At 40.0% G+C, this 17,999-nt stretch overlaps 3 long non-coding RNA genes across 3 annotated transcripts; 2 read left to right on the top strand and 1 right to left on the bottom strand.

Moving 5' to 3' along the window:
* The first annotated feature begins 1,268 nt into the window (after positions 1–1,268).
* On the top strand, positions 1,269–2,691 carry LOC145428713 (uncharacterized). Its single transcript, XR_013909026.1, has 2 exons — positions 1,269–1,620; positions 2,301–2,691. It is a non-coding gene; the product is annotated as an uncharacterized LOC145428713 (long non-coding RNA).
* A 7,295-nt stretch (positions 2,692–9,986) lies between these two features.
* On the top strand, positions 9,987–12,558 carry LOC145429761 (uncharacterized). The gene is made up of 3 exons (XR_013910074.1): positions 9,987–10,379; positions 12,006–12,137; positions 12,332–12,558. It is a non-coding gene; the product is annotated as an uncharacterized LOC145429761 (long non-coding RNA).
* A 1,008-nt stretch (positions 12,559–13,566) lies between these two features.
* Positions 13,567–14,555, bottom strand: LOC145428711 (uncharacterized). The gene is made up of 4 exons (XR_013909022.1): positions 14,417–14,555; positions 14,140–14,170; positions 13,865–13,930; positions 13,567–13,711 (listed from the first exon to the last, which is right to left on the bottom strand). It is a non-coding gene; the product is annotated as an uncharacterized LOC145428711 (long non-coding RNA).
* Between the last annotated feature and the right edge of the window lie 3,444 nt (positions 14,556–17,999).

Genomic DNA, 17,999 nt, shown 5'->3' with positions numbered 1-17,999 from the left:
CCTTATTTATTTTTCAGGGAGTTGGCAACCCTAACTGTAACGCACTTTATGTGGGGGTCAGTCAGTTGTTACTCTGACATCTGCAGCTGGTTCAAAATGTATATTGACAGTGCATAGGTGTATCATATATAAGAGACAAATGTTGTTCCTTCAGTATGTTGGCATTACTAAATTTGGCTCAAATGCTTACATACATGTGTAAAAAGAAAATGTACAAGCTGTGAGCTGTTTCAAATCAAATCACTTTTATTGTCACATCACATGTGCAGGTACATTGGTACAGCACATGTGAGTGAAATTCTTGTGTGCGAGCTTCACAAGCAACAGAGTTGTGCAAAATACAATAATGTAAACAAGCAAAATACAAGAATGGCTACATCTGAAACTAATAAATATATGTACAATATATAATAGTATATATATGTTTCTGATAAAATGAAGAGTAGACTGATACATGAAATATTCCTTTATTGGGTGAGAAAATCAGACCATGTCATAACTGCTTTAAGTCACACAGAATAGATATCAGAGCTTTAAACAGGCTGACGTCTGCTAAATGGGTCAAACTGGGCAGAAAGTCTACAAACACATAACATCCTTATAGAATATGATGTAACACTATAGATCAACTTAGCTCAGAATATATAAAGCATATAAACAATTACAGCAATATGATGCAACAAACACAGCAGTGCTACTGATCCAAAATACTCAAAGCTTCATAGAACTGAAACAAACATTTATTTTTAGCTCCATTCTGCTGCTGATACAGACTTTAGGTTTCTGAACATTAAACTTGTTGCTGCCTTTCATAGTGTGTAACCTGAAGGCCCTGAGTACTTTCTCCCACACTGGAAACACTGGAATGATAAAATTATTTGAACATTACCTAATAAGACTGATTCAGGACAGACAATTAGTTATTTTAAACTTTTCTAGCAGTCCTTCACAAACAGGGAACAGTCTGTCTATTCTCTCCATCTGTCAGCTGCTGCTGGCTCTTCCTCCTCCTCTTCCTCACATACTGCTGAGATTGTCCTGGTGGATCATCAGGGGTGCAAAGCCTCACAGATGATGTAATGCAGTGGGTCCCTCAGTCTGTCCTCACTCTGGACACTTGCAGGTGTCACACATAGAAATCAAATGTGTGATAAGCTGCAGGATTCAAACACAAGTGTGACTTATAAATACATGTTCATACTTTTATTCCACAATCAGAGAGAAAGAAACAGAGAGAGAGTGCAGGACAGACAGGCAGGGCTGGCCCGTGGCATAGGCCGTATAGGCAAATGCTAAGGGCGCCGTCCATCAGGGGGCGCCACGCCAGTGCCATAAATGTTGAAAAAAAAAAAAAAGTTGGTACTATTATTTCTAAATACAAAAAATAATCCCACGTTAATTAAAATGCAAAGTAAAGCTTATTTAATAGAAACATTATTTGTTACAACATTATGCCCCCCCTCCCCGCACGGTGCGCCCCCTCCCTTCCCGTATCATGGTTCCTTTTGGACGTCACCACATCAAAAAATCAACACAAGATGTCAAAAAGGCCAAAACTGTCAGGTGCCCAGGGAAGAAAAAAGAGAGAAGAAGAGGAGGAGAAACGAGAAAAAGACAGAGGTAGGTAACGTTAGCCTACATGAAATTATTTGTCTGAATGTGATAGTAACCTAAATTTTTAGGATTAAGCTAATGTTACATGATTCGCTAATTGCTAATCAATAAATAGCTAGTTAACTGTTTTAACGTCAGTTAATATTGTGGAGGGGGCTAAATTGTTATGGAAAATAATAATGTAACGTTAGGTAATTACAGTACTCCCACCTTTCCCACCATTCCTCATTTGTATTCATCTTTTAAGCAGGTGTTTTTTGTTTACATTGTTATTGCCTTCTGGTTAGCTAACGTTTACCCTGCAGGTAATAGTCACTTTTCCACCCCTGTATATATTATAGTTGTAAGCCTAGTTGTTAAAGTGCACATCATTAATGTTAATTAAGCAATATCACATGAGAGGGAATGCTGTTTTTTAATATGAGCACTGCTGTGATTCGGTCAAAGATAATCATAACATAACATTCTCATATGATATTATACTGTTACTTTGCATTCTGCTATTCAGCATTTCACTGTAATGATGACAATAAATTGAATCTAATCTAATTTGCATAAGAGTTAACATCATACATATATCTCTTTGGTTTTTCATTTATATTATATCATTTCATTTTATTCCTGGAATCATATGTTTTTATTATTAGACTTTAATACTCAGTGGTGTCACATACTCCTCTCTTCAGATGCACTGTTGAAGTTTCTAAATCCCACCCCTGGGCCATCTACCACATCTACCGCTGCTGCCTCCACTTCAGCAGCACAACCCACCAGTGATGCAGCATCAGCAGCACAACCCAGCCATGATGCAGCAGCATCAAGCGGTCTTCCTGTTGCCTTATTTATATTGTATTTTTAATTTATTTTATCCAACTTGTTGACACGTTTTATTGTGTTTACGTATGTAAAATGTATTGTATTTCATATATTCATTTTTTATTTTTTGTATTCATTTATTTATTCATATCTTTTTTTATCTTGTTAATTATTCTGATTGTGAATTTGCTTTCTTTAAGTAAAAAAAAAAAGGTCAAAGACAAAGCTATTCGGTTTCTTGTGAGTACATACACTACACTGCCGATGTAGGGGGGCGCCACCTAAAATCTTGCCTAGGGCGCCAGATTGGTTAGGGCCGGGCCTGCAGACAGGTGACAGTCTCAGGTGTACACACTGCTACAAAACAGCACCAGAGAAGGAGGATTTAGTGTTTGTGTCATTACGAGTGCTAAACAAGAAGAGTTCCCAGATGGTACAGTGGACACATGTGTGACTCCTGTGATTAAAGCATCTTTCTTTCAGCTTAAGGAGTGAACCGTCAGCTGACTGACATGACTGACTTTAATTACGCATAAAATCATCACATTCTCTGTAAGATTAAAGTCAGCTATTGAACGGCGAATATTTTGAAGTGAAGGCTTTAAAACCAAGTTAGTACAAACGTCGCTAATGTCACATAACTTTCCCGACATGTTGCCAACAGTAATGTTTTAATGTTCTTCATTATAAAAACATTTGCGCATAAATAAGTGACATAATATTCAGTACTTACTTCTGGAAGTTTACTCTTCGTCCGCTCCGCTTCCGCCGTTTTTTTTCGGCAAAATTATCCAAACCACCGCCGCGCTATGAAGTCTGGGATATGTTGGGCCATGAAGGCTACACAGACCCATCCTTAAAATTCAGGGAAATTAAGGACACATTTGAGGGCCGCATTTCGAGCAGCCTTTGAATTGGGACAGTCTTTGTCGTGTCGCTGTGACATAATCAGCCTTAAAATGCGGCCTTTAAGGCTGCAGACCCCAAATCCGGTCATTGGTACTTCCTGGCTTGTGTAGTTACTAGGTAACAAAAGCTCAACACTGCCCCTAGCGTCCTGGAGCACTTCCGTTGTGTTTTGGAGTTTGCGCGTGTTTTGGAGTTTGCGCGTGTTTTGGGGTTTGCGCGTGTTTTGGGGTTTGCACGTGTTTTGGATTTTGCACGTGTTTTGGATTTTGCACGTGTTTTGTATTTTGTACGTGTTTTGTATTTTGCATGTGTTTTGTATTTTGCACGTGTTTTGTATTTTGCATGTGTTTTGTATTTTGCATGTGTTTTGGAGTTTGCACGTGTTTTGTATTTTGTACGTGTTTTGTATTTTGTACGTGTTTTGTATTTTGTACTAGTGATGGGTCGTTCGCGAACGAAATGGCTCTTAGAGCCGACTCTTTGACGTGAACGACGCGAGCCGGCTCCTTATCGCGAGCCGTCACGTGGGTTTTTTTTTCTTTTTCTTTCTCTCACCCTCTCTCTCGCCTGCACGTGAGCCTTGTGCTTTACGCTGGGCAGAGGGGGGAGGGGCGGTAGTTACACTCAGTAGCAGGAACAGAGCCAGATGGAGAGAGAGACAAAGAGAGCCAGGGACAAAAACGTGACATTAGAAAGGTATAGTAATCATCCACAACTATTTTCGGTTGCAGATGATAAAGGATTGAGAAAGTTTATTCATCCAGGCCCATATGACAGAGAATATGCATGTTCTTTTTGTTTTGATATTTTAATTTATATTTAATTGGGTTGTGGTTTGCAGTGTTTTGTGTTGTTTTCACTTTAAATTTGTAAAAGGAAAAAGCTGAAAATTTAAATAGTTAAAAGTTGAAATGTGAATAGTTGATTTTTGTATTATATGATTTATTTATTACATTTTATGTGGAGTGAATAAATAAAAGTATATTTACGGTGGCCCCTACAGACAAAGCACATACAAACTTCAAATCACGTACGAACTCTGATGCATGTGCAAACTCCAAAACACGTACAAACTCCGAAGCATGTAAAAACTCAGAAGCACATAAAAACTCAAAACACGTACAAAAGACAACAGAAGTGCTCCAGGATGCTGGGCGCAGTGTGGAGCTTTTGGTATCTTGTGGCTACACAAGCCAGCAAGTACCAACAACCGGATTTGGTGTGTGGTAGTAACAGGTAAATGAACTTTTTTTTAAATTATTTGAATATATATGAGTGCCTGTGTATAAATACACAAACAATACACACATGCTTTCAATTGTGTAATTTAAGTGATCTAGTAGCTCTGCTTTGGAAGTTCAGTTCATGCTAGAAATGTTTTTCGGAGTTTGTACGTGTTTTGTCTCTAGGGGCCACCGCATATATTTATATATAAACATACCGGTATATAAATAAAACCACTTTGTTTTACGTTAGTAATTCTTTTTGTGCATAATTTTATATTATTGTTAATAATAAATTAATTAAAGCAACAAAACAACCTGAAGAGCCGGTTCGGAGCCGAAAGAGCCGGCTCTTTTTAGTGAGCCGAACCGAAGAGCCGGAAATCCCATCACTATTTTGTACGTGTTTTGTATTTTGTACGTGTTTTGTATTTTGCATGTGTTTTGTATTTTGTAAGTGTTTTGTATTTTGTACGTGTTTTGTATTTTGCATGTGTTTTGTATTTTGTACGTGTTTTGTATTTTGCATGTGTTTTGTATTTTGTACGTGTTTTGTCTTTTGCATGTGTTTTTTATTTTGTAAGTGTTTTGGAGTTTGCACGTGTTTTGGATTTTGTAAGTGCTTTGGAGTTTGCACGTGTTTTGTATTTTGTACGTGTTTTGGATTTTGCATGTTTTTTATATTTTGTACGTGTTTTGTCTTTTGCATGTGTTTTTTATTTTGTAAGTGTTTAGGAGTTTGCACGTGTTTTGGATTTTGTAAGTGCTTTGGAGTTTGCATCTGTTTTGGATTTTGCACGTGTTTTGGATTTTGTAAGTGTTTTGGAGTTTGTACGTGCTTTGTCTCTAGGGGCCACCGTACCTTCTTCATGCTTTCAGTGTGACTCTTTGTATCTTCCATTTCTTTCTTTCTTTCCTCTATTTTCATTTTCTCTTCCTCCAACACTTTTTGAGCTTCCAACAATTCTTTCTTCAAATTTTCAATCTCATTTTCTGCCTCATCTTTACGTCTTTTCTCCTCTTCAAGTTGTTGCTTTACATGCAGTAATTCCTTCCTTAGTGTTTCAGCTTCAGCTGTTACATTTGCAGCGTCTTGTGTTGCCAACTGCATTTTCTTTTTTCCCTCTTCAAAAGCTTCCTGCACCTCCTGTAATTCCTGCATCACATTTCCTGCCTCCTTCTTTGCAGTTTGATATTTATTGTTGGCTTCTTGTGCTGTGCTTTTCTCTTCCTCCAATGCTTTTTGAGCTTCCAACAGTTCTTTCTTCATCTTTTCATTCTCCTTTTCTGCCTGTTGTTTTCCCATTTTCTCTCCTTTAAGTTTGAGACCCACATGCAGTAATTCCTGCAATACTACATCAGTTTCAAACTTTGAATCTTTAGCTTCTCCTCTTGATTTTTCTGCCTCTTCTTTTAATTTGATATTTTCAGCCTGTATCATTTGAAGTTCTTCTTGCAGGTTAATCAGCTGTACTGAATTGTGAGGTGAAGCACTCGCCGATCCTCTTCTCGTTCTCCCTCGATTCATTTTGGCCTTTTAAACAAAGGAGCCAACGTTTTGTAGAGGAGTGAAGTGAAGTTTTCGATGTTTCTTCGTCAACTGTCGTTTGTCCTGCACAGAGATGCTGCTGTAGATGTGTCTCTAGCTGTGTCTGGATACAATGAAACATGCTGGAACTAAGTGCTTGTGTTGCACAGTTCTACTGAACATTCCATTTCATGCATGCTCCGCCCACATGGTCAGGAATGTCAGGTGCTGCATCGCCAAAGGCTGCTCCCGTTGCCTAGCAATAACAGCTGTTTACTTTTGGGGTCTGGTTCATTATTTAATAAAGAAAACATGTCCAAGTATTGGGTGCTGAGGCTCAGCGCATATTCTAGCCTGCTGTGTGGGTGGGCAGCTAGAAATCACTGGTGGGCAACATGAGTGAGGAGAAAACTGGAGCAGCCAAGCAGGGAGCTGCAGGTTGCTGGTTTGAGTCTCTGTTCAGATGCTGGTGTCTCCTCTCTCTGAGATGTCTGCAAACAGTCCCAGATAAAACAATAAGGATAATAAACAAACACGTGACTAAAATAACAGTTATGACTCTGATGTGTTTCATGTGTAGCAGGATGGCCTCTATGCAGCAGTCGCTGCAAGCATCCACATCGCCACACTCACTTTTCTTTAAGCAGGCGTGCTGGGCTCCTCCTAAGGAAAGTTTGAAACTTCATTTCCTTCATGCTGGTGAACTTTTTACCAAATATTTTCATCAAAGCTTCTCCATCACTGACAGGGATTGTTTGGATCTTCACACTCATCTCCACCAACCCTAAAAAATGAGTCTCACTTTGCTCATATAATGCCAGGAGTGTCTCCATATTCCACAAAAGTCTATGCAAACATGTAACAGTATCCCATATTCATATGAATATTATTGATATTATAACAAAAGCTGTCACCAACACAATTGTCCCAAGTGCTTTTTTTTATTAGTTATTGCAAATGCTTGATTGCAGTTCTTGCTAGATGACAAAACCACGTATTAGGTTTAGAAGGAAATGACTTTTTCTACATGAGGTAAAGTTGGAGCTGTTTCCCCAAACTAAATTAAATCATCATTTGAAAAACTACAATCTGTATTTACTCTGAACATCTGTGTTAACATTTGAAATTGGAAACATGTAAGTGTAACAAACATGTTAAAACATAAGAAATCAGGAAGGGGCATGTATAGGAATTTCTTTTACTTATGTATTAATCACATTATTTTATTGTATGATACCTTGGTGCCACTGGATTTTAACATGTCTCACACTCATACAGTAAGACAAATGGTGGGGGTGTAGTAAGGAAGTTGGGGGAAGCAGAAAACTCCACAGGAAGAGTCTTTTGTCTCTTTGAGGACTCTGGGAGGCAGCAAGGGAGTGTGAAACAGCTGTGTACTGCCTTTTGTTCCTGGAGATATTTAACTGAGAGCCATGCTGGGCTCAGACTCTGCTGACCGTCTGTCCCGCGGTCATGCAGGGACTTCATCAAGCTTGGTTGTCTGTTCTTTGTGTGTTTGATTAAAGAATGTTAGCTACCGCTCACCGCTTGTCTGCAGGCTTTATTTAAATGGAAAACTTCCACAACAGGCAAAAAAAAGCTTTTTGCTAAAAAAAAGATTCAGAGCAGAAGTTTTTTGCACTGCATTTTAAAATGAAAACATATTGCATTTATTTACAATTAAAGACACAGAGCAGAAAGTGTGTTACTGTTTTACATCCACAGACACACAAGAAAAGAAGCAGGCAACATGAGGTCAAGTTATGGCAATTTTATTTGTGCATTTCAGTTTTTAAAAAACAAGCAAACGTCCCAAGAAGAAGGATGGGGTGAAAGAAAGGTGGAGAGAGGGGGAAGAAACTATTGATGCTGCTGAGTCAGTTCTTTCTCAGCAGTCTGCTCCAGAATCCCCTCCTGTCCTCGGCTTGCTTTTCTTTTTCTTTTGCCTTCAGTTCGTTTAAGGTCTTGTTGAGCTGCTCCTCGGCATCTTTAAATTTTTCTTTCAGCTGCTGTTTGGCCAGTTTCCCTTTGTGTTTGAGGAGCTCTTTAGCTTCCTTTTTGTGCTTTCGCATTTCTTTCAGTGCGTCTTTGCAGTCTTTCTTGGTCACCGTCATTTCTTTCTTGAATACCTTCACCTCAATTTTCTCTTCTGCAAGTTCTTCTTGTACTTTCATCAGTTCCTTCTTCATGTTTTCAGTGTGACTCTTTGTATCTTCCATTTCTTTCTTTGCTTCCTGTATTTTCATTTTCTCTTCCTCCAACACTTTTTGAGCTTCCAACAATTCTTTCTTCAAATTTTCAATCTCATTTTCTGCCTCATCTTTACGTCTTTTCTCCTCTTCAAGTTGTTGCTTTACATGCAGTAATTCCTTCCTTAGTGTTTCAGCTTCAGCTGTTACATTTGCAGCGTCTTGTGTTGCCAACTGCATTTTCTTTTTTCCCTCTTCAAAAGCTTCCTGCACCTCCTGTAATTCCTGCATCACATTTCCTGCCTCCTTCTTTGCAGTTTGATATTTATTGTTGGCTTCTTGTGCTGTGCTTTTCTCTTCCTCCAATGCTTTTTGAGCTTCCAACAGTTCTTTCTTCATCTTTTCATTCTCCTTTTCTGCCTGTTGTTTTCCCATTTTCTCTCCTTTAAGTTTGAGACCCACATGCAGTAATTCCTGCAATACTACATCAGTTTCAAACTTTGAATCTTTAGCTTCTCCTCTTGATTTTTCTGCCTCTTCTTTTAATTTGATATTTTCAGCCTGTATCATTTGAAGTTCTTCTTGCAGGTTAATCAGCTGTACTGAATTGTGAGGTGAAGCACTCGCCGATCCTCTTCTCGTTCTCCCTCGATTCATTTTGGCCTTTTAAACAAAGGAGCCAACGTTTTGTAGAGGAGTGAAGTGAAGTTTTCGATGTTTCTTCGTCAACTGTCGTTTGTCCTGCACAGAGATGCTGCTGTAGATGTGTCTCTAGCTGTGTCTGGATACAATGAAACATGCTGGAACTAAGTGCTTGTGTTGCACAGTTCTACTGAACATTCCATTTCATGCATGCTCCGCCCACATGGTCAGGAATGTCAGGTGCTGCATCGCCAAAGGCTGCTCCCGTTGCCTAGCAATAACAGCTGTTTACTTTTGGGGTCTGGTTCATTATTTAATAAAGAAAACATGTCCAAGTATTGGGTGCTGAGGCTCAGCGCATATTCTAGCCTGCTGTGTGGGTGGGCAGCTAGAAATCACTGGTGGGCAACATGAGTGAGGAGAAAACTGGAGCAGCCAAGCAGGGAGCTGCAGGTTGCTGGTTTGAATCTCTGTTCAGATGCTGGTGTCTCCTCTCTCTGAGATGTCTGCAAACAGTCCCAGATAAAACAATAAGGATAATAAACAAACACGTGACTAAAATAACAGTTATGACTCTGATGTGTTTCATGTGTAGCAGGATGGCCTCTATACAGCAGTCGCTGCAAGCATCCACATCGCCACACTCACTTTTCTTTAAGCAGGCGTGCTGGGCTCCTCCTAAGCAAAGTTTGAAACTTCATTTCCTTCATGCTGGTGAACTTTTTACCAAATATTTTCATCAAAGCTTCTCCATCACTGACAGGGATTGTTTGGATCTTCACACTCATCTCCACCAACCCTAAAAAATGAGTCTCACTTTGCTCATATAATGCCAGGAGTGTCTCCATATTCCACAAAAGTCTGTGCAAACATGTAACACTATCCCATATTCATATGAATATTATTGATATTATAACAAAAGCTGTCACCAACACAATTGTCCCAAGTGCTTTTTTTATTAGTTATTGCAAATGCTTGATTGCAGTTCTTGCTAGATGACAAAACCACGTATTAGGTTCAGAAGGAAATGACTTTTGGAGGTAGCAAGGGAGTGTGAAGCTTAAGGTGTAAAACAGCTGTGTACTGCCTTTTGTTCCTGGAGAAGGTATTTAACAAACCAGCTAAGTATCTTGTAAATTCTTTGTGCTAGTTTTAAAAGCAAGAGGTACTGAGAGTTTGTTTTCTTTGTACATCATATGCATAAAACGTGATAACATCCTTTTAACTTCGAACGACTCACAAAACTTTCTCCCTGTTGAATTCAGGATCACGGGGGATGTGAGCAGGTAAGAAGACCTCTGAGCTTCAAACAGGACCATCAGCCAGAGACACAGCACTTCCGTTCTGTCTTATGGACCCTCGCCACAAAGCATCTGTGTTATGGGGAGTGGAAGATTCTCGCTCAGCATTGGGACTTTAGTGAAGCACATATACAAGCTATAGAACAACAGTGGACAGGTGAGCAGTGCTGAGTTCCTAAAAAAATTATTGACAGTTTTATTGCTATTTTTATTACCTTTTTTGTACTTGTTGGGTTTTTTCATATATATATATATATAAATCTTTACACAGGAAATCATACAAGTTTGAAAAACTGTAATATAAGGCCTGTAATGTCCAGAACCATAGAAGCACTGTTTCATGGGTCCAGTGATTTTATTGAAAATAAATTCTCAAATTTGGCACTGACTGATTCACTCTACAGCATTCTGAGTACCTGAGGTGATTAACTCTGGTCTAGGTCAATTTTAACCCAGATCAAGAATTCTTTCTACAATTCTACTACAACAAATGAACTACAGATCTATTTAGAATATATGGATAGTCTGACATGAGTAAATGGATGCTTAATCCTTAATATTTCAGAGAGCAGATGGTGTTGTTTTTCTTTTGGTTTTTTTACAACATCACTTTTTTGTAGAAAAACGTCTATTATCATACAATATCTTGTCTTATAATGATGACCTGAAGCACAACTACAACTGCCTATACCTGATACCTGAATCTTGGTTAACCAGAGAGATAAAAGCCAGGAGAATAAACCAGATGTTCTCCACTGAACTACCCAAAGTATAGTCTGAATGGCAGCAGAACAAAATGAGAACAGCCCCGCCAACGCTGGAGACAGAGCAATACTGAAGAGTATATGTAAGAAGGATGCAACACATAACAGAAATGCTCAGTGCCTAGTGGATCTAAGAGCAGACTGCAACAACCTCCCTGAAAGGATCCAGTAACCATCACAGTGGCAGACATGTCAAGCAGAGGGATTGGACAGCACCATTCCCTGCCATGTTTAACACCTACTGGATAGGGAAGCTAACAAGCTAACTCCATTAGCATCCTGCAGCACAAATGAACCAGGTGCTAATGGTTGAGACCCACCCGGAATGTCTAACCGAAGGCTGTCCTGATCCCCAAGGATCCCAAGAAGGGGCCGGTCCCATCCAACTACTGGCCAATAACTTGGCTAAACTGCCCACCAGATTGCCCTCCTCCTGAATGGTAGATACTGTACCTCCGTCCATCCAAACCCACACTTGTCCTTGTTGGACATAGTTGGATATAATTGCTAATCTTTCTCTTTGGGTAGATTGGTCCTCCAACCAAGAGCAGTCTCTCCAAGATGACAGCAGTTTGCAACATGGATTGTAATAAGTTTTTCAGCTTTTGTACACTGTTGCAAGAGTTACATTCTGGGCACAGCTTTTTTCTTTAATTCCAAATGCCAGATCTTTGACACCTTGCTTTTAAACTCTATTTGACTTTTAACCTGTTGAACCTTTTTTTTAATTTAAAGTTGAACTTTAAATAAAATATTAAATTATATAAAATAAAATATTGTTTCATTTTGTTGGAGCACTTAAAATGTAAGATATCAGGATGTCATTCAGCTTTGCTTACTGGCCAAGTACCTCGCTTGCTTAACGCTGGTCTGTGGTTACAATACAGACCCAGTGGACTATATGAACTAGTTAGTTACTGTGATTCTATAAATGTTCTGATGGTATAAGAACTGTCTACAGTGACTGTGTTTAACTAAAAGTTCAGATGGATAATGCTTGATATAAATCTAAATTGAAGGTAAGAAAAGCTTCAAAGATCATGGTCACCGGATGCTGTTAATCTGGCTTCATGGAGTGCTCGTAGCTGGAGAAAACCCTACCAAAGGCCTCTATGAGGGGTTGGTGGAAATCTCCCGGACAGATTTGGCAGGTGAGCTAATCAGGGAGGTCACTTCCTTTCACTGGTCAGACTATTTGTCAGTTTTAACAGTCATACAATATTAGTTAACAATATTTCTCCACAGAAAGACCAATAATGCCGTAAGACTGTTTTTCTGTTTGTTCACTGGAATGTGTCTACTTTTTTTTCTTTTCTCTGTTTTCCTCTTCTGGTTTGTTATCCAGAGTTCATCCGACAGAAGGCAAACTCCCAGACCAGCTCTCCTAAAATGTGCTGCGTAATGTGACGGCAACAACTTTATGCTTATCATCGAGCTATTGTGTTAGCTTTGTTAAAACTTTCTTTATTTAAAGAAATAAAAATGTTATTTTCTATAAATAAAATTACATGATTTGAATTGTGAGTCACATAATGGTTTACATTTTTTAATGAAAGATAGGTGTGTAGCAGCCAGGGGAAAGTTGCTCTAATCCATTCGCGTCCACTTATCCTTTTCAGGGTCGCGGGGGGCGCTGGAGCCTATCCCAGCTGTCATAGGGCGAGAGGCGGGGTACACCCTGGACAGGTCGCCAGTCTGTCCCATTTTATCTACATATCTTAACTATAACTAACTTTGAGTGTTATTATATTGGGATATATCATAGGTTCAATAACAAGACACCCCCAGTGTAATGTCTGTGGCACTCTGGATGCTTTGTCAGGTAATTCCCTGGAGAAAACTTGTCAAACTTGCCAAAAAAAATAAATAAATTTTTTTTGATTGTGACACTGGAAGAAGGTGTAAATTTTATTTGTAGTTTCCTCTAACTAGTTCCTGCACTTTTGAATTAAAGAGCGCCTCTTGGGTTGGATTGAGCCAAAAGCACAATGGAAGGAAAAAGGCATTAGAACCGAGAAAACAGCAATTTTATCTGCAACATTAAGGTCTTCAAAATTGCGACTGAATATCTTGTATCAGTCTCCATGCTAAGCTTTGGCAAAGCTTTATATATAATTTTATATTACATCTATCTGATACAGATTGATGTATATTTAGGTTGTTTTTTTTTATATATCGGAGGAAATTTATGTGTAACTGACTAATTCCTTTTTTAATAAACTGTCCTTTTCAGTTTCCTTGGTAGTATTTTTAAACTCTTTGTATTCTCTGTACACAAAAACCTTTCTGTATGTCATTAAAATACTTGTTTAGTGTTTAGTCTTTTGACCAAACAGCTGTATTTGAAGCCCTGAGATGAGAACCCGTTGATTTCTCTTTGTATTTAGAGGACACTAAAATGTGGAATCTCAGAGGGAAAAGGTTTGGGAAGCAGCTTTGCCCACTAATGGAAAAACAAACAAACCCCAAAACAAACCCTACAGACGGAGAAAATCATTCTAATAGTTTTCAGTTAAACCTGAAAAATTAGCAGAAAGCTCAATAAAAAGGAATGTTTCCATGTATCTAGACTTACAGTACTGGTCGGAGATTCGATAAGGTACAACAACTCTGCCATTGTTTTTAGGCCACAAACAGCGTCGAGCCGTACACGGATCAACGTTCTGTAGACCTGTTGGCACTGCTATGTCTCCAAATATGACCAGAGGTTCATCCAAGTTCTTTCCTGTAAAGTATGGAAAGAAAAACATATTTTCCGTGTACTTTCGATGGTTTCATTAACACATCAACTCAGTTTTTAAGGTTAGCCCCTGGATGTTGTTACTAAAGCTGTATATTTACTACTGATGAATAGGAACTGAAGTGAAGTTGAACATACCAAGATTAGCATTAGCCTTCTCCAGCAGTGTCGAGATACTGAAATCATCACCCTCAGTGTTGTTTCCTGTTCAATATGAAGCACATATGTTTGACTGTTCTATAAGGACAAGGTCACATGTTACAACATCACAAAGACATGTCAAGGAGTCAGGCAAATCCAATATGGACCAATTATAATAAATAAATAAATGAATACAAATCAACATGAATAAGAGCATATCTCATAGTGTGATGACATACAAGTGCTAAATGTAAAAAATAGCAAAGTCTTACCGGAGTTTTCAACACTTTTTTTAAAAGGTGCCTGTAATAAGATAAAAGGGTTTATAAGGACTAGTATTTGATTTGTTTGCAAGTTCAAAAATGCTTGAAGATTAAAATTGCAAATTCCAATTTATACAATAAATTAATAAAATGAAAAACAGAAGTATTCTCTTTGTGTTCTTATGTTTTTTTTTGAAGAAAGCTTGTATTCCATTTTAACAAAATAAAACATCTTGGTCAAATCAGAGAGGAAATCTACGTCTGCATACTTAACTACAACGCTTACCTCTATAACAAAAGTGTGGGCGAAGCACAAGAACACGCTGAGCACAGCCGCCTGGAGGATCATGGCTGGTTACTGAAGAAGAGCAGCCGACTGAGAAAATACCTGCTGAAAACACAAGTGTTCGGCTTATATAGTTAGAAAGGCCAGCTGAATTCTGTCCTAATATGGCATGCTGTTCAACCAGTACTCATTACTCAACTGAAAATGACAGTTGTTACTTAAACACGTCTGTTTCAACATATTATGAAATTAGACAAAAAGGCTGTTGCTGTCTTTATATTATGTCACAGTCCAAATATTATAGTTACCATCAATGTATTTAAATCTGTCAAACATGGTGGAGGAGTGTTATGGCACAGGCATGTATGTGCGGCTGTTAGTGGCACGGGGTCAGTGTTCACTGAAGATGTGGTTGCTGATAGAAGTTATAGGGTGAATTCTTAAGTTTACAGCCTTATACTCTGCTAACATTTAGCCAACTGCTTCAAAACTCTCCTAGTGACTAACCAGAGCATGCTGTTCATTTTCTGAAGATGAAATTGGAACAGCCTGAAGACAATCTCAGGACAAAAACCAACCTCCCAGGCTGCAGGAGACTTGGGGTGGGTGAATGACCTAAATAAATATTTTAATAGGTTTGATCAAACGCCCACCACAGCATCGTCCCCCCTGCTGCAATCTCCTTCATCTTCAGGGACCGCCTGTCCTTCATCTCAGGACTTCACACCTCTCAGCTCCCAGCCATCACACCCACCCCAGGCTTCTGTGGACTCCAACATACACACCCCTCCCCCAAAATCCACTCTTTCTATCTCAGCACTTCAAGTGAGGAATGAGCTTCGCAAGATCAAGGTGCAGAAGGCTGCAGGTCCAGATGGCGTCAGCTCCAGGCTCCTGAGATGCTGTGCAGATGAACTGTGTGGCATCCTAGGATATCTGTTCAACCTGAGCCTGTCACTGGGGAAAGTACCACAGCTGTGGAAGACCTCCTGTGGTACCGCTACCAAAGACCTCCCGTCCCAAGGACCTCAGCAGCTACAGGCCGGTAGCCCTGACATCGCATCTGATGAAGACCCTCGAGAGGTTGGTTCTAAACCATCTGCGCTCCCTGGTGAGGTCTTCATTGGATCCGCTGCAGTTTGCTTACCAGCCTGGCATCGGGGTGGAGGACGCCATCATCTACCTCCTGCACCGAGCTCTGACTCACCTGGAGAAGCCTGGAAGCTCTGTGAGGATCATGTTCTTTGATTTCTCCAGTGCTTTCAACATCATCCAGCCACGACTTCTGAGAGACAGGCTGGAGCTATTGGGAGTGGACCACCACATGTCCCAGTGGATACTGGACTACCTCACAGGACGTCCACAGTATGTGAACATCCAGGGAGTGGACATTGAGATAGTGGACTCTTATAGGTACCTGGGTGTTCACCTGAGTAATAAACTGGACTGGAGTCACAACAGTGATGCTCTTTACAGGAAGGGTCAGAGCAGACGCTACCTGCTGAGGCGGCTGAGGTCATTTGGAGTCCAGGGAGCGCTTTTAAAGACCTTCTATGACTCTGTGGTGGCATCTGTCATTTTTTACAGTGTGGTTTGTTGGAGCAGCAGTTTATCTGCAGCTGAGAGGAAGAGGTTGGATAAACTCACGAGGAAGGCCAGCATCCAGGTAAGGAAATTTCAAAAAGTTGATTCTGTTCATCTGGATGTAGTGTTTTCAGTGGAAGAAATGTTTTGTCACTCATCCAAGGCACCTAAAAAAGCTCCAGCCGATCCAGGAAAGAAGGTGAAACTGTCGTCTAAGCAAAAACCCTTAGTGATCCCGTATGTATCAGGAGTATCAGAACAATTGGGGCGATCGTGGCTCAAGAGTTGGGAGTTCGCCTTGTAATCAGAAGGTTGCCGGTTCGAGCCCCGGCTTGGACAGTCTCGGTCATTGTGTCCTTGGGCAAGACACTTCACCCGTTGCCTACTGGTGATGGTCAGAGGGCCCGGTGGCGCCAGTGTCCGGCAGCCTCGCCTCTGTCAGTGCGCCCCAGGGTGGCTGTGGCTACACCGTAGCTGCCATCACCAGTGTGTGAATGTGTGTGTGACAGGATATGTAAAGCGCTTTGGGGTCCTTAGGGACTAGTAAAGCGCTATAAATACAGGCCAGGCCATAATTGAGACACATTTTTTTTCTAAACACAGAGTTACTATGGCTTTTAAACCCCAAAACACACTGTGCCAAAAATTGGTTCCACCAACACAAATAGAATAATATAGTGTTCGCTGTTAAGTGCCAGGAGGTTTGCCATGATTTGTACATCTGGGAAACCAAACAAGGTTGCATGGCAATTATCTTGGGGCAAGATAGTAACCCCAAGTTTCTCTCAGATGCATCCAGCGCGCGAAGAATGTGTGTGAACATTAGATAAAAAGGACTTACATAGAAAGCGCTATACAAATACAGGCCATTTACCATTTACCAAAGAGCATGTGCGAATGGGTGTGAGTGCATTTACCATTTACCGTTACCATGATAGTTTACTTGTTATGCACCCCTAAGAGTACCGAAGAAAGAGCCCATACATCTCTATGACAACCGTGTGCCCACCCCTGAAGCCACCCATTCTGCCATCCCAAACCAATCCCACCATCAAGAACAGCGTCCCACAGGGAGCAAGGCTTTGCAAGCCATAGACCCAGATGAACGGATGCCCCCCAGATCCAGCACCTCTGGACAGGGTGCAGGAAACAGGGTTGTTATAAAGGGTTTAACAGAAGTGTTGCATTAATTGTTTAGGAATTATAGAAATTTTTATACTCTTTTAAACCTTTGAGGCTCAAAAGCATTTGGATACATGGCTGCCAAGCAGTTTTGTGGCCATTTAAGACTTTTCCCATAATTATTCTATCAGTAATTAAGCAGAGATATAGAGATAAGTGTTGAACTTACATTTAGTAGATGTCCAGTGAAACCCTTTGTATGAGGTCCAAAGAGATGCTGACACAAGCGAAGGCTAAGATTGAACAAATTACAGAAATTGTAATTGCCAAAACACTTGTGTACCTAACTGTGTGTTGTGTTGCAGACCAGAGCAGCCTTATGTCCAGAACCTTAAAGAAGGGTGAATCCTATCAATCAGTGGGTCCTGCCACTGAAGCATTTTTCTTGTTTTCTTTTTAGCCATCCACTCACCCATTCAGGGTCATTGATGGGCTGGAGCCTATCTCACCTCCATGGGGAGAGATGCAGGGTATACCTTGAACAGTCTGCCAATCTGTTACAGTGCTAACACAGAGAGGCAGACAACCATTTACACTTGGCATTGGGTAGCTGTTTACTGGAACACTTAATATGAGTTTTAAGGAGATGTTGATGAAGCAACAGAAGCCATCATTAAATGAAAAACTAAATAAACATATCAGAGAGAGATTAAAAAGTTTTATGAGGAGCCAAAATAACATTTGGGACATTTTCAACCAGAAGGAATATACTAGCCAGCTCAGACAGTTTACAACAAGGTGTACACCACTGGTTACGCTCAAGAACAGGAAGAGCAGATTTGAATTTGCCAAAAAATAAAAGAACTTTCACAGCATG

Source organism: Astatotilapia calliptera, chromosome 1, assembly GCF_964374335.1.
Source record: "Astatotilapia calliptera chromosome 1, fAstCal68.1, whole genome shotgun sequence".
Classification (NCBI taxonomy): Eukaryota; Metazoa; Chordata; class Actinopteri; order Cichliformes; family Cichlidae; genus Astatotilapia; species Astatotilapia calliptera.
This window is presented reverse-complemented; position numbering and strand designations above follow the sequence as displayed.